At 38.7% G+C, this 13,965-nt stretch overlaps 1 pseudogene; it reads right to left on the bottom strand.

Annotated features, from left to right (window-relative positions):
- Positions 1–6,928: 6,928 nt before the first annotated feature.
- Positions 6,929–7,710, bottom strand: LOC142178947 (protein TRANSPORT INHIBITOR RESPONSE 1-like; annotated as a pseudogene).
- Positions 7,711–13,965: the final 6,255 nt, after the last annotated feature.

Raw genomic sequence — 13,965 nt, 5'->3', positions numbered from 1 at the left:
CATGAGAAAATTGGTGAAGCTTTGTGGGCATACCGGACAACCTTCAGAACTGCTACACAAGCAACTCCTTACTCTTTGGTGTATGGTGTAGAAGTAGTCCTTCCGTTGGAGTAACAAATTCCATCATTGCAGATCGCAATCCAAGAAGGACTCACATCCAAAGAGAATGCTAAACTTCGCCTAGCAGAGTTAGAGGCATTGGATGAGAAAAGATTGGAAGCACAACAAAAATTGGAGTGCTATCAAGATCAATTAGCTAGAGCCTTCAACAAGAAAGTGCGGCCACGATCATTCCAAGTGGGAAATTTAGTCCTAGCTATCCGACGACCCATAATCCTCAACAAGCGCACATGCGACAAGTTTACCTCAAAATAGGATGGGCCATATGTTGTGAAGCAAGCCTATTCAAGTGGCGCATACAAAATTGTTGATAAGGATGGTCTCAGAGTTGGTCCAATCAATGGCAAATTTCTGAAGCAGTACTTCCCATGAAAGTCAAATACGCTCCTCAACGTACGAGCCTAAACTGCAAGTCATGACGCTCCTTGATACATGAGGCTAAACTGCACGTTGCTACACTCCAATCTTGCATGAGTCTAAACTGTGTACGGCCAAAAAAAAAAAACTAGGTTGAAAACCTCACGAGAGGCGGCCTAGGCAAAAAATTAGGACATAAAAAGAAGAAAAAGAAAAGAACTCACCCCTCTTAACTACGTTATGAATTGATCCTCTTCAAGAGGTACGCAGGCAGCTTGGAGTTTCATTCTAAGTTTAGTCGTATGAGTTTTTTAAAAAATAAAAATTTGGTGTCATCGGATCATCACATAAATTCTTCAAGTGTAGAGGCACATATCTATGAGGAAAATAAGACGATTTGCGTTGAAGTACAAAAGATGTTTTATTGCTTTAATAGTACAAAAGTTGATACATCCAAAAATGTAGAGACAAAAGGAACTAAACATTTTTCTATACAAAAGCCTAAATCATGAGGATGATCGTAAAGTAGGCTTGGTTATTGACGCGTCTTAAATGCTTTTACAAGTCTGTATGACGTCTCCACATTTATTGTCATTCTCGATGTATGTCTCTCGCGTTCAGTAGTTGTGATGATCTCTTGACCACATATCTTGTTAGGCCTCGAGCATGATAGTTTGCTTCTCTTGTGCAAGTGTTGGTTGAAGGTCCCATATATGAGAAGTCGTCTCTCTTGAAAAAAATCTTCATTCACCATGGGAGCCGCCATTGATGAACTTCAATAATATCAACAAATCAAGTGCAACAATTGGTGAAGGGGTGGCTCCGTATCTTGTATGACACCTCAGTCTGATATCTCGACCCTTTGAGTTTTTTGCTAGTATGCAAAAGAAAACGAAGAGATAAGATTTGTGAAGCATGATAGTCAAAGTTACTACATGCAAGATAGTAAATTCAACTTCAAGAAGAAAAAAACACTCTCAGGACAACTCAGAGAGCATAGAGATGGAAAGTGAGCTCAACAGATGAGGGATCAACTTTGAAAAAAACTACCGCGGTCCATCTGGACGATGTTATGCCCCTAACATTTTTTTATGTTGTATATTCAGATGTCTAGTTTCCAACAATATAAACCGTTTGCTATTTGGAGACTCCTAGCTCAAGATACGATATCTTTTGCCGAAACTACACGAATCTGAAAGTTTACTGCAGATAGGTCGACTTTGAGAATTTTCTGTTTCCATCCCAAAAGGATTTCTGACATGAAATTCATATGTGATTCAGCTCTATCAGTTTGTTTTCTAATGGCATAAACGGATCACAATTTAGAGATTCCTAGCTCTAGATATGAATTTTGCGCTTGGAGCGCGTAAACCTGAAAACCAGCAAGGCAGACACCTAGATCAATTTCAAGAAATTGTTGCGACCAATCTGGAAGGAATACTTCTGTGATATTTTGAGATTTTTCTTATCTGTGAGTCTTATTTCTATTGGCACAAATGGCTTGTGATTTAGATGTTCCTAGTCCAAATAAGCAAATGAGTATGGCAGACATTCTGTAGCAACTTCAAAATATTATGGCAGACGTTCTGAAAGGATTTTTGCCGTGATATTTACAGATATTGTGGGTTTTGGAGTTTTCTTTCCAACAATATAGATGGATGGATCGCAATTCCGACACCTGAAGCTCAAGATATGAATTTTTCAATGAGAGCATGAAATGCTATGAAGTCAAAACAGCAGAGATGCGCCGGGTGCTTGCTTGCCGAAGTTGGAAAGGCCTACTCCAGTTGTCTTCCTCGCCAGCCTACAACGATGCGAAATGGTACATATTGCGCTCGCCAATGATGATATAAGGTCTCTCCCAGCATCCAAGAGTAGGGATTTTGTCGCCGATGTTGAAAGGACACTTCATGTGTCTCTCTCGCCAACTGCAACAAAGAGATGAGTGGTTCGCTCGCAATGCATCTTCCTAGGGACATCAAGATCTCTGGAACTCTCTCAAAATCCTGCAAAAGAAAATATTTTTGGAGTCCTTGGTGCCAATAGCACGATGTTTCAGCAACATGATACTTCAATTTCACAATATCGATGAAAACGACAGGAAGCTTTTGATTTCACATGATTGATTGGTGTCGACGGTGCAAAGCTCAGTTCAGAAACCAATGCTTCATGGGCTATAGATGATTTAGTTTAGTGGTTCTACTGCTTCATGAATATTTCTCCACAGCCCCACGTTCTAATAAAAGAAAAGAAGAAAAAGGTTAGCATGAGTAACAAAAGGTTTGATTAAAACTATTCAGCATGGAAAGGGAAGTTAAAATTTGGGAGCCTCATTAATCTCTAGCATCGACTAAGAGTTAGATTGTTGATTATCCGAAACCAGATGTTCCACCAGCCACGCGCAAGCAATAAAGACAACGGTACGGAGCTTTCACTCAGCAACAAGAACCTGTGTCAATGACACGACGCTTCAATGCGGATAGTGAGCATTGTGACGTGCACTTCTCCGTCAAATTTCGATGGATCGTACGCTTCACGAACCTCTTCCGTACAAAAAAGGAGTGGTGATCATCCACTTCTCATGATTCAGGTTGGAGAACTCGCCATGTATATCTTTTCCAAGCCTGCAACAAAAACAAAGGAAAAAAAAGAAGTATGCTGCCCGAACAATCCTCTCGATTTTGGCGCTTGATTGATCAAAGATTTGTTGCGTCTGGATCAAAAGGGCTGGAGCTTCGACTTTTATAGATGTTGTATCTCACCGAGTCTTCTTACCAACGGTGTAAACAGCTCGTAGTTCGGATGCTCCTATGTTGAGATATGCATTTTTTTTAGCAAGAGCATGTAAAGCTGAAAATTCGAGCCAGCATGTCGGAACTCGTGTTCCAGATTCAGCAAATTATCTGGGAAAACCTAGGTACTTCCTTACTGTGATTTCTACATATGTTGTAGCTCCAGGAGTATAATTTTCAGTGCCGCAAACTTCTTGTGATTTGGACGCTCCTATCTCGAGATACGAAATTTTCGCCTAGAGTGCACAGAGCTGTGAGATTAACGGGCCAGACGCGTATACCAACTTCAAAAGTTAATTCCAGACAATACAGAAGGAATTTGGCTCTTAATTTTTTATATGTTGGATTTATTTGAGTCTAGAATCAGTAGAATCAAGTGGCTCGCGATTTGGACTTTCGATCTCAAGATATGAATCGTTTGTCGAAAGTGCGCAAATCTGTGAGATCAACACGGGCCAGACGTGTAGATCAACTTTGAAAATTAATTCCAGCTGATACAAAAGGATATTTGTGCTGATTTTTTGATATGTTTCAGTCCTATGAGTTTACTTTCGGTAGAAATAAGCATCTCATGATTTGAAGTCTCCTACAGCAAACTATGAATTCTTTTTCGCAAGGGTGCAAAGTTGGCTGACTAATTGTCTTACCTGGCCAGAGACTCTCGTCTTGAAGTTTTCTTTTGGTGGTCGAGGATCGCACAGGGTTCCGTATATAATGGTTTAAGGCGGCTAATACTTGGACTTCTAGAAGGAGATAATTAAAGAATTAGTGTTGGAAAAGGAGTTGGACTTTCCATACATAGCTGAGAGTAGCTGCTATTTGGCCAACACTACTTTTTGGTATCCTATTCAAATTAGGATATGTGTATTAATATTTTCCCAAAAGACAATAGCTAACCCCTCGGTGGTTGCATCTTGGCTAAAGTCATGCGCTTTTAGAAAACATTACAACTTATCCAAGTAGTCAAATTCTTCTTACTGTTAAAAAAATGTGATTCTCTTCACCCGATACTTCAAGCCTTGTCGCTAAGGCTCATCAAGTTTACACTTCGACAAGACTTGAAGTAGGGGGCATCTGTAGACATATAAAATTTATTAAGTTTAATCCATACAAAATTTGGATTGAATCTTAATTTTATTTGGGTTAAATAATTAATTTGGACTTTACAAATCAAATCAGTCCATTTTATTATTTGTAAGCCCAAGATCCATTCATTTTAAGGACTAGACTCATTCCATGTGTCAAGTGACATGGCATATCTAGTCAAACTGTAAGCCAAAAAGATGACGCCACGTGTTAAATGATGTGACAATCCAAGTCAAAAAGCAAGAACCAACCACAGGTCGCCAAGTGGCTAAAATGACATGGGCCAATCAGAATCAAGCAAAAGAGTTCATATGTAGTTGGACTGTCCATCCTCTACAATTATAAATAGAGGGGTTACATAACTCTCAAGACATGGAGAGTTGGAGAAGAACACTCCGCAATTGGTGAAGGAATCCACAAACAAGGAGATCAATCATCAAGTGCATAGTTCTTCAACAAAGGAGTGATCAACGGAGTTCTTTCCGGAGATCAACCCGTAACAACAAAGTGTTGCTCGACGTTCTTAGCGATTAAATACATTACAAGGAGGTATGCATCATCCTACATTCGAGAAAGATGTTTCTCAAGCCCTCAAATCATGGAGAATTGTAGAGAGGAGAATCAAGGGATACATAGAATTGTACTCACAAATATTTATTAATAAAATCTCTTTTTCTTCATATTATTTTTGTTGCACTTTATTTTTCGGACTACGAAAATTTGTTGCGAACAGCGCCATCACGACAGGTTAGGATTTTAGATTTTGACAGAAGAAGAATCCAGTGATTCTCTAGAGGAAACTCTCATTACTCAAAAAAGGGCTGGCAAACGACTAATGGAGTCGAATCTCAAACAATCATCACAGAAGAAAGGGAAAATCGAAATCGTAGATTTAAGCCCCGAGGACAAGATGAACTTCTATGGTCCTGAGGAGAAGTCCAAATTGGTTGCCTACAAAGGGAAGTCGATTGCTTACGGATGCACTGTAAGTTTAAAATCTATGAAGAATTCTCACTGTGATGTTGTCTCTATGTTTGAAACTCAAAAACTTTTATCTCTATTTGCTATTGTTGGTGATACTGTTTATGAAAAGTCTGTGTGTATATTTTATGCACTTGTTTGTGAATGACAAAGATGATTTGGAATTTATGGAATTTATGGTTCTTGGGATGTGACAAAGGAAACTGGAGCAGATGTAGCTAGATTAAGAATCAATCTTCAGACCACAAAAAGACAAAGGATCACGGCTATGTAGGATATCATTGATCGTTTGATTAAAGTCACCAAGGAGATTGATGTCTCTTATGACAATTTCTGCACCAAAGTGATCAACACTCTGAAGTATTTCCTTGGAAGGAATTGTTGTCTGGGTTGTTTTAACTATGACTACTTGGTTGTATATATAAGTACTACATGATTGTTATTCTATGTCATTATCTGTCATTTTCTATGTATATTCTCTTTTTCTTTTTTATTGATATCAAAGGGGGTGAAGAAAAAGAGTATAAAGAAAGAGGGAGCATGAAGACGAGGTAGCACAACATATAAAAGGATACAATATGAAGGAAAGTGTTACAAAATCCTTGAAACTTTTTTGTTTATTGTCATCATCAAAAAGGGGGAGATTATTAGGTTTCGAATTTCAATGATCATGACTCAAAACAAAAGTTAAACACTCTCTACTAATGTATTTACCACGTGTGCAGGTTAACTATTCAAATCACAAGAAGGAAAGTGCATCAGAGTAGGAAAGAAACAAAGAAAGGTCCAACGACAACTATCACATTCAAATCCTTCTATCAACTGCGTACATCAGGAAAACAAGGAAGGAAAGTGAATCAATCAACTATGCAAAATAGACGAAAGACTATCAAGGAAGGAATGAGAATCAATCAATTATGCAAAATCAACGGAAGACTCAACTTCAGTGATTGGAAAGAAGTTCAAGGCAAATACAACATATTAACTAAGGATGAATATGGCCCTGCTTCGTGCGCTGGATTCAATAGGCAGCCCTTGGGTCCTACTCTTAGAATACATTGACTCAAAAGGAAAATCATATAATCAACGATTTTCCAAAATCTTCGAGAAAGGAGCCAACAACCTCATCAAGCTCTATATAAGAAGAGAAGAAAGGACTTGCGATTTATGCAACTTTCATACAAGTTTTCAATCTATCTACTTCTTACAAAATACTATATTCCTAAGCTTACTGGTGTCTCAAAAGATAGAGAGAAAAAAGAAATTGATCGAAAGGTTGTGTTAAGAATTAATTTGTAACTCGTTTGTGGTAAACGTGAAGAAAATCGCACTCTCATTTGTAACTGTTCGATTGAAGATCAAAGAGAATCCGTGTGACCCATGATAACTAGATGTAGGTGCCACATCGGTACACGAACTAGTATAAAAATCTCGGTCTCTCCTGTTTATTTTTATTATTCTCCGTTACTTTTATTTGTTGTACTAACTTTTCTGTGCAGAACCTTGGTAGTCAACTAAGAACAAAGTTAGTCGACTAAAGAATTTTTACAATTCACCCTCTCTTGTACTTTCAAGTTAGGGGCGTCAAACCTCTATCCTGCCACTGTCCTATATATATAAAGTTTATTGATAGCACAACTTTCTGGTCTCATTTACAGATCACCCCTCTCATCTATAACTTCAACATTAAGCTCTGGTAACTTATGATCCAACAACTTACATGCTTCAAAATTTAATGAACCATGGTCTCCAGCTTTGTAGCATTGGCCAATAGATCCTCAGTGCGAAAGGGGCAATCTTTGATCTCCAACCAACTTACTGAGGCTTTAAAAAGTAGAGAGCATGTAGTGGAGGCCTAGATCGTTATCCCCAGCAAAAGCTATGGAAAGCATCTCTAACTTCTTAGCATGGACCCCAATGTACTCAAACATAAAATCTGTAAGGAGGCCAGAAAGCAAAAGTCGACGCAATTCCTTGCAATGTTGCACAATTTCCCCAATACCATCATCAAGTGATCCAATGGTTAAGTAACAAGGAGTTTGAGGCTTGATTATACACAAACAAAATCAGATCATGTTAGGACAATTCCTTGCAATAGTAACCAAGCAGGCAGTCTAGAGAGGGAGAGAATCATCTCGATAATAGAAATGTATACATTGCTTAAACAGGTACTATGCCTAGCTCGCGTTACAGTACTATTCTGAAATCCACTAGGAAAAGATCAAAATGCAAAAGTTAACAAAAAAATTGGTATCACATTAACTGGAAATTGATGACCCACCCCAATGGCCAACCACCTCAGGACCCACCACTAGACTTTCTCTCACTATGACCCACCCCAATGGCCAACCACCTCAGGACCCACCAGATCCATCAAAGCTCGCACCTAGTGAAAAAGTGACAACTAACCTAAAATCAATTCCCATATCAACACGTAGCCTAAACCCACCTACCACCACCACCAAATTTCTTCCGACTACCAAATTTGGAAACCCCAAATTCATGAAGGAAGTGGAGAAATCCACTAGTTCTCAGTTAGAAGTACATCTTGAAAATAATAAAAGCAATGATGATTCTGAAACACCTGAACAAGAGCTTTCTGGGAAATCGAAGATGGAAGATGAAGTTCCAGATTCTCAAGCAGGAAAGACCAACTATAATAGTAAGAGTTCAGTTCATAATTTCCCAAAGGTGTCATCAAACTTTGCTAAGATTAATCACAATAAGAAGGCAAATGCATCAGAGGCTCCAAATGGGAATGAATAGATGGGTGCTAATCCGACTAGGCCAACATCAAATCAATGATAGAGTGCAATATCTATGAATCCACATAGTTCTGGGATTAGAATACCTACTATTGCTATGAATAGACAAAACAATCCGGGTACTTCCAAACCATCTTTTGTGGTTGTTGTTCAGGCAAAGTTGGCAATTGGGAATTCAGGTAAAAACCCAGTTTCAATCAAACATGGTATGCGTCAAAACAAGCGGCTGTATTTTTATAGCTGAGGATTAATTTGTGAATCTTGCTCAAGATTGTAAATTTACCATTATTGAGAAGTTTTATAGCGGAAACCCAACGATGGATGACATAAGGAAAGAGTTTGTTAGTCAATTTCAGCTTAGGGTAACTATTAAATTTCATATTTTGATCATCAGCATGTGTATCTAGATTTTGATACTGAAGTTGAATTTACTCATGTGGGAACTCGATAATTTGTGAATATTGGAATAGCCACAATGAAAATCATGAAATGGACCCCAGATTTTATGCTAGAAGTGGAACCCTCTATTGTTCAAGTTTTAATCTTAATACATCAGCTGGCATGACATCTATTCAAGTGGGACTTTGTTTCTAGAATGGTAATTGCAATTGGGACTGTTGTAGCTCTTGATATGGCCACATATTCCAATTCTAGAGGAAATGTGGCTAAGATCAAAGTTGAAGTTGACTTACTAAAACCAAAGTTAAATAAGATATGGCTTGGGTTCAACAGTTTAGATGGAAAGGAAGGTGGGGGTATGGCTAAAGATTGAATATTAGGGTGCCCCTAGCTATTGTCAATATTGTTTCATGCAGGGCCATTTGGAAAGTCAGTGTAGAAATACAATAAGGGATGAGAGGAACAAAGCTCAAGTGGAAGAAAAGCATGTCAGTGACGATGTCACATAGATGGAGGGTGATTTTTAGAGTGTAAGCAGAAGAAGGAAAACAAGAGATAATCTAACAAAAGCAAAACCAAAAGGAACCACTAGAAAACCATATGTCACACAAACTAACAAACACAATAGCAGGAAGAGTAATGGGGTAGTTTTCAAGGAACCAGGCATCACACATTTAGAAAAGAGTATAGTAGAAGTTCTAGGCAAGGGTAAAGGAGATGATAAAATTTTAGAGGAGGTGAATGAGACATTTATGGGTAGAGAAATTCTAGGAAATCAGGAGAAGATATCCACAAAGAATCCAAATAAGCATAGAAAACAAAAGAGAATAAACAAGGAAAAGAAACAAGTCTAATGGCAAGAACAACAAGTGTCAAATGTACAAAATGAGGAAGTAAAGGCAAATACAAATATTTCTAGATAGGAGATAGTGGGCAATAAAATGGAAAAGATGAGGATGGGGAAGGAAGATCAGGAGGTAGATAAGTCAATGAACACTAGGGAAGAGCATGCTACATTAGAGGAAATAATTCCTGACTCACCTGAAATGACTCTTAAGGAATTAGCAAGATACATAAAGGGTAGAAACACAACACCTACTACTCTTATGGAGAAACACAATGTTGGCACAGGTACAAAGCAAAATGATAACAATAAGAAGACTACATTTCTAAAGAAGAGGCTAAGTAGACAAAGGGAGGAAGCGACCACATCTCATGTTATTGATCCTGGACAAGTGCAAAATGCTTTCAACAAGCTAATATGTGGAACCAACTTGGAGACCTCACAGAAGAAACTTGAGATTGACGAGGAGAGTCCATGAGAACTGTCTGATTATGAAGATGGTGAAAGCTTAGAAGATAGTGGTGACTATGCTAGTGTTTACAATAAGGATAACAGTGAAGGCAATCATGAAGATAGTGATGAGAATATGGAGTCACTTAGTGAAGGTTTTGCTCCTCAAACTAACCCAAATGAAAACTTTGCAATGGTAGTGGATGAAGTACTTGGCAAGGCTCATCTATCACCTAGAGGCAGATCAAATCCAAAGGGAGGTACTGGTTCAAAAAGAGAAAGGAAAGCAATCCAACAAACACCGTATGAGCTTATCACAAGGTCAACAACTCTCTGAATAAGTTTATCATGATTAAGTCTCTATTTTGAAATATTAGGAGCATAAAACCTATGGGTGACCTTGAGAGACTTGGACAAATGATTAGAAGCTAGAAGAAATTTCCAATTATTGCAATATCAAAACTTTTCTACAATTTTGATAAACTGGACAAATACAAAAGAATGTTGGGTTATACAAATTCATTCTTCAATGTTAATAGTTAGGTATGGGTATTTTGAGATGAACTAGTCGTACATCAAGTGGTGCAGTCTGATGAGCAACAAGTTATATGTGAAGTGAAAGTGGATGGAAGTTCTTTTTTGATGTTATTTGTTTATGCTAAATCTAAAGCAAGTGAGAGAGAAGTCCTATTGGATAATCTTAATTTTATATCTGATACTTATAAGATACCTTGGATTGTGGCTGGAGACTTTAACTGCATTCTTCATCATATGGAAAAATGGGAGAAAGTCCACATAGAATGGCTAAAAGTATGGATTTTTTACAGTGTATCATAGATTGTGACCTGATGGATATTGGATATACTGGCTCCAATTTTACTTGGTGTAATGGATGGAGTCCTAATAGGAGAGTTTGAAAGAGATTGGATAGAGTGCTGGTGAATCAAGAATGGATGAATCAGTTTGCTACCACAAATGTCTCACACTTAGTTAAAACTGATTTTGATCATTCCCCTCTATTCATCGAAGTGATTTCCAAGAGTAAGGAACCTATTAAATATTTTAAATTCTTAGACTTTTGGGTTTTTGAACCTGACTTCATGGAGGTGGTGGAACAAGAATGGAATGAGGAGATTAATGGCTCTCCAATTTGGAGATTTTATTTGAAACTAAAGAATACTACAAAGAGGTTATCTGAGTGGCGTAGAAACTCTATTGGTAACATTTTTTGATAAAGTAAAGAAGCTAGAAGATAAGGTTGTAGACATGGAGGCTATATACATTGCTGAAAACTCTAAATACAATAGGACTGCTCTCAGAATACAATAGGACTGGATTGAATGAGAGGAAGACATAGACAATGAAGCTATGGAATCTTTTCAGAAACAATTTTCTCAGGAAATACATAATAGAGACCTATCACCGGTGAACCTACTACCAAAGATTATAGGGAGTGAAGAGAATTTGTTACTGAATTCTATCCCTACGATAGAGGAAATAAGGGAGGTGGTGATGTAGATGAGCAGCCATAGTGCACCAGGACCTGATGGAATGTCTGGAAAGTTCTATCATTCTTGTAAGGAGATCATCAAGAATGATCTTTTACTAATGATACTTGATTTTATTGCAGGTACTGAATTACCAAAGGCATTCACACATACATGCCTTGTACTCATACTTAAGGTGGGGTGCCCACAACAGTTTAGTGAACTCAGACCAATAAGTCTGAGTAACTTCACCTGCAAGATCATCTCAAAGTTGTTGAATTGAAGACTGGCCCCATTGATGCAGAAAATGATCCCTCCTAACCAAATAGGCTTTACTAAAGGGAGATCAATCACAAAAAAATATTATATTGACTCAGGAGATGGAATATAGCATTAGAAAACCTAAGCTGCATGGAAATGTAGTGATGAAGCTTTACATGACAAAGTCTTATGACATAGTTGAATAGGACTATCTATGCCAAGTACTTATACATCTTAGATTCAATGAACTATGGATAGATAGAGTATGGAGGACCCTCTCAAATGTATGGTACTCAGTGAACTGTAACGACCCAAAACCTAACCCGTCGTGATGGCGCCTATCATGGTACTAGGCAAGACGACCTTTCCAAAACACTTTCAAAATTTAACAGAAATGAATTAATACATTTAAAATAACCGGAGTTTTTTCCTAAAATGGGGGTAAAACCCAATTAAAACATAAGTGCAAAACAATAGCCCGACATCGGGGTGTCACTAAGTCACGAGCATCTAACAACCAATATAGAAAATAGAGTTTACTACAGTATGTGCCAAATGCCAATACAAGAGAGAAAGGATAATAAGAAGGGAGAAACAAGGACTGCGGACACCGGCAGCTACCTTGTAAGTCTCCGATTGTCAGCTCGCGCACGAACTCAGCGACCACCAGAACCGTACACACCTAGATATGCACATGAAGTGCAGGGTGTACCATGCGTACAACCAACTCAGCAAGTAACATAATTAATAAGGAACTGAGAAGTAGTGACGAGCTATAAAAATACATTTCATTTCAAAAGTTTTCATTAAATAGTGAACATGATTTCAAATCCGGTGGTGTAAGTCAAATTAGTTCGAGCTCAAATAAAACAGATATGAATCTTCCAAAAATTTCACCACAATAACAGATAACAACTAAGTGCAACAATAAATAAAAGCAAGTACAGCCTCTCAAGGCAGCGGTCACTCAACTCATCTCAACAGCTCATACCCTCGACTCTCATCCTTCAATACACACTCTCGATAGGTACCTGCGCTCACTGGGGGTGTAGAGACTCCGGATGGGCTCCTTCAGCCCAAGCGTTATATTGTTGCAGTACGCATCCCAATCCAATATTGTTGCGGTATGCAACCCTATCCAATATTGTTGCGGCATGGAACCTGATCCAAATATATTTATATATCCTGAAAGCTTGTTGCGGCGTGCAACCCGATCCATATACCTCACAGCTCACGGCTCGGCACTCAGGCCCTATATCAGTCACTAATCTCTCCAGACCCTCGGGCTCACAGAATATCATAATAACTAGCCCAAACATAAAATTCAACAAGTATCAACAATAAATGAGAGAAAACAGAGATATAACACACAAGTAAGACTGTGACTGAGTACGAGACAACAATTAGCAGTCAATTCAACAAGTATACGACCGCTGCGGGTCCCAACAATGATATCATATAGCCTAAGCATGGTTTCTAACATGAAAGGTAGTCAATTGCTCAAAGACAAGGAAAACAAGTAATAACAATGGCTATTCGACTTTAGAGTCTCATGGGACGGACCAAGTCACGATCCCTCACGGTGCACGCTCGCACGCCTGTCACCTAGTATGTGTGTCACCTCCAAATATTCACATTACACAAATTCTCGAGGTTTCATACCCTCAAAACCAGATTTAAGACTGTTACATACCTCAAATCGAGCAAATTTCTACTCTGAAATGCCTTTGCCTCTCAAGTCAGTCTCCAAACAGCCCAAATATAGCCACAAGTAGAACAATACAATCAATATAGGCCAAAGGGGTGAATTTCAAAAGAAAGGTACTAAATTATAGCCAAAAATCCGAAATTGGCCCGAACCCGGCTCCCAGGCCCACGTATCAAAATCCGACAAAAGTCACAAAACCCGAAAGCCCATTCACTCACGGGTCTAACCATACTAAATTCATCAAAATCTGACATTATTTGGTCCTCCAAATCCCCAAAATCCACTCTCCAATTCTCAAGCCCTAAACCCCCAAATTTCACTTCAAGATCTCGCTAATTAGGAGGGTAAATCAGTGCGGAATCAAGATTTATGATTAAAAAAATGAGTACAAGAAGCTTACCTCAATAATCCCCTCAAAAATCTTCTCCAAAATCGCCTAAGTCCGAGTCTCAAATAGTGAAATAAGACTAAAATAATGAACCCTTGCTTGTAATCACAACATCCGAAACAATGGCATCTGCTCTAGTAGGAAGAGCATAGAAACGCTCCTGGCAGCTCCCTGATCGGCCTCACCCTCTCGAGCGAGCCCTAGCTGACTGGGCTCCACCCTGGGATGGCTGAGCGGGTGGTGGAGGGGCTGGTGCTAATGACCTAGACTGGCTCCTCTGCGGAGCTGGACCTCCCACTATACGGGGACACTCTATCTTCATATGAT

This window comes from Nicotiana tabacum, unplaced genomic scaffold, assembly GCF_000715075.1.
Source record: "Nicotiana tabacum cultivar K326 unplaced genomic scaffold, ASM71507v2 Un00085, whole genome shotgun sequence".
In the NCBI taxonomy this organism is placed as follows: Eukaryota; Viridiplantae; Streptophyta; class Magnoliopsida; order Solanales; family Solanaceae; genus Nicotiana; species Nicotiana tabacum.
The sequence above is the reverse complement of the archived record's forward strand: the minus strand, read 5'-3'. Positions and strand labels throughout refer to the sequence as shown.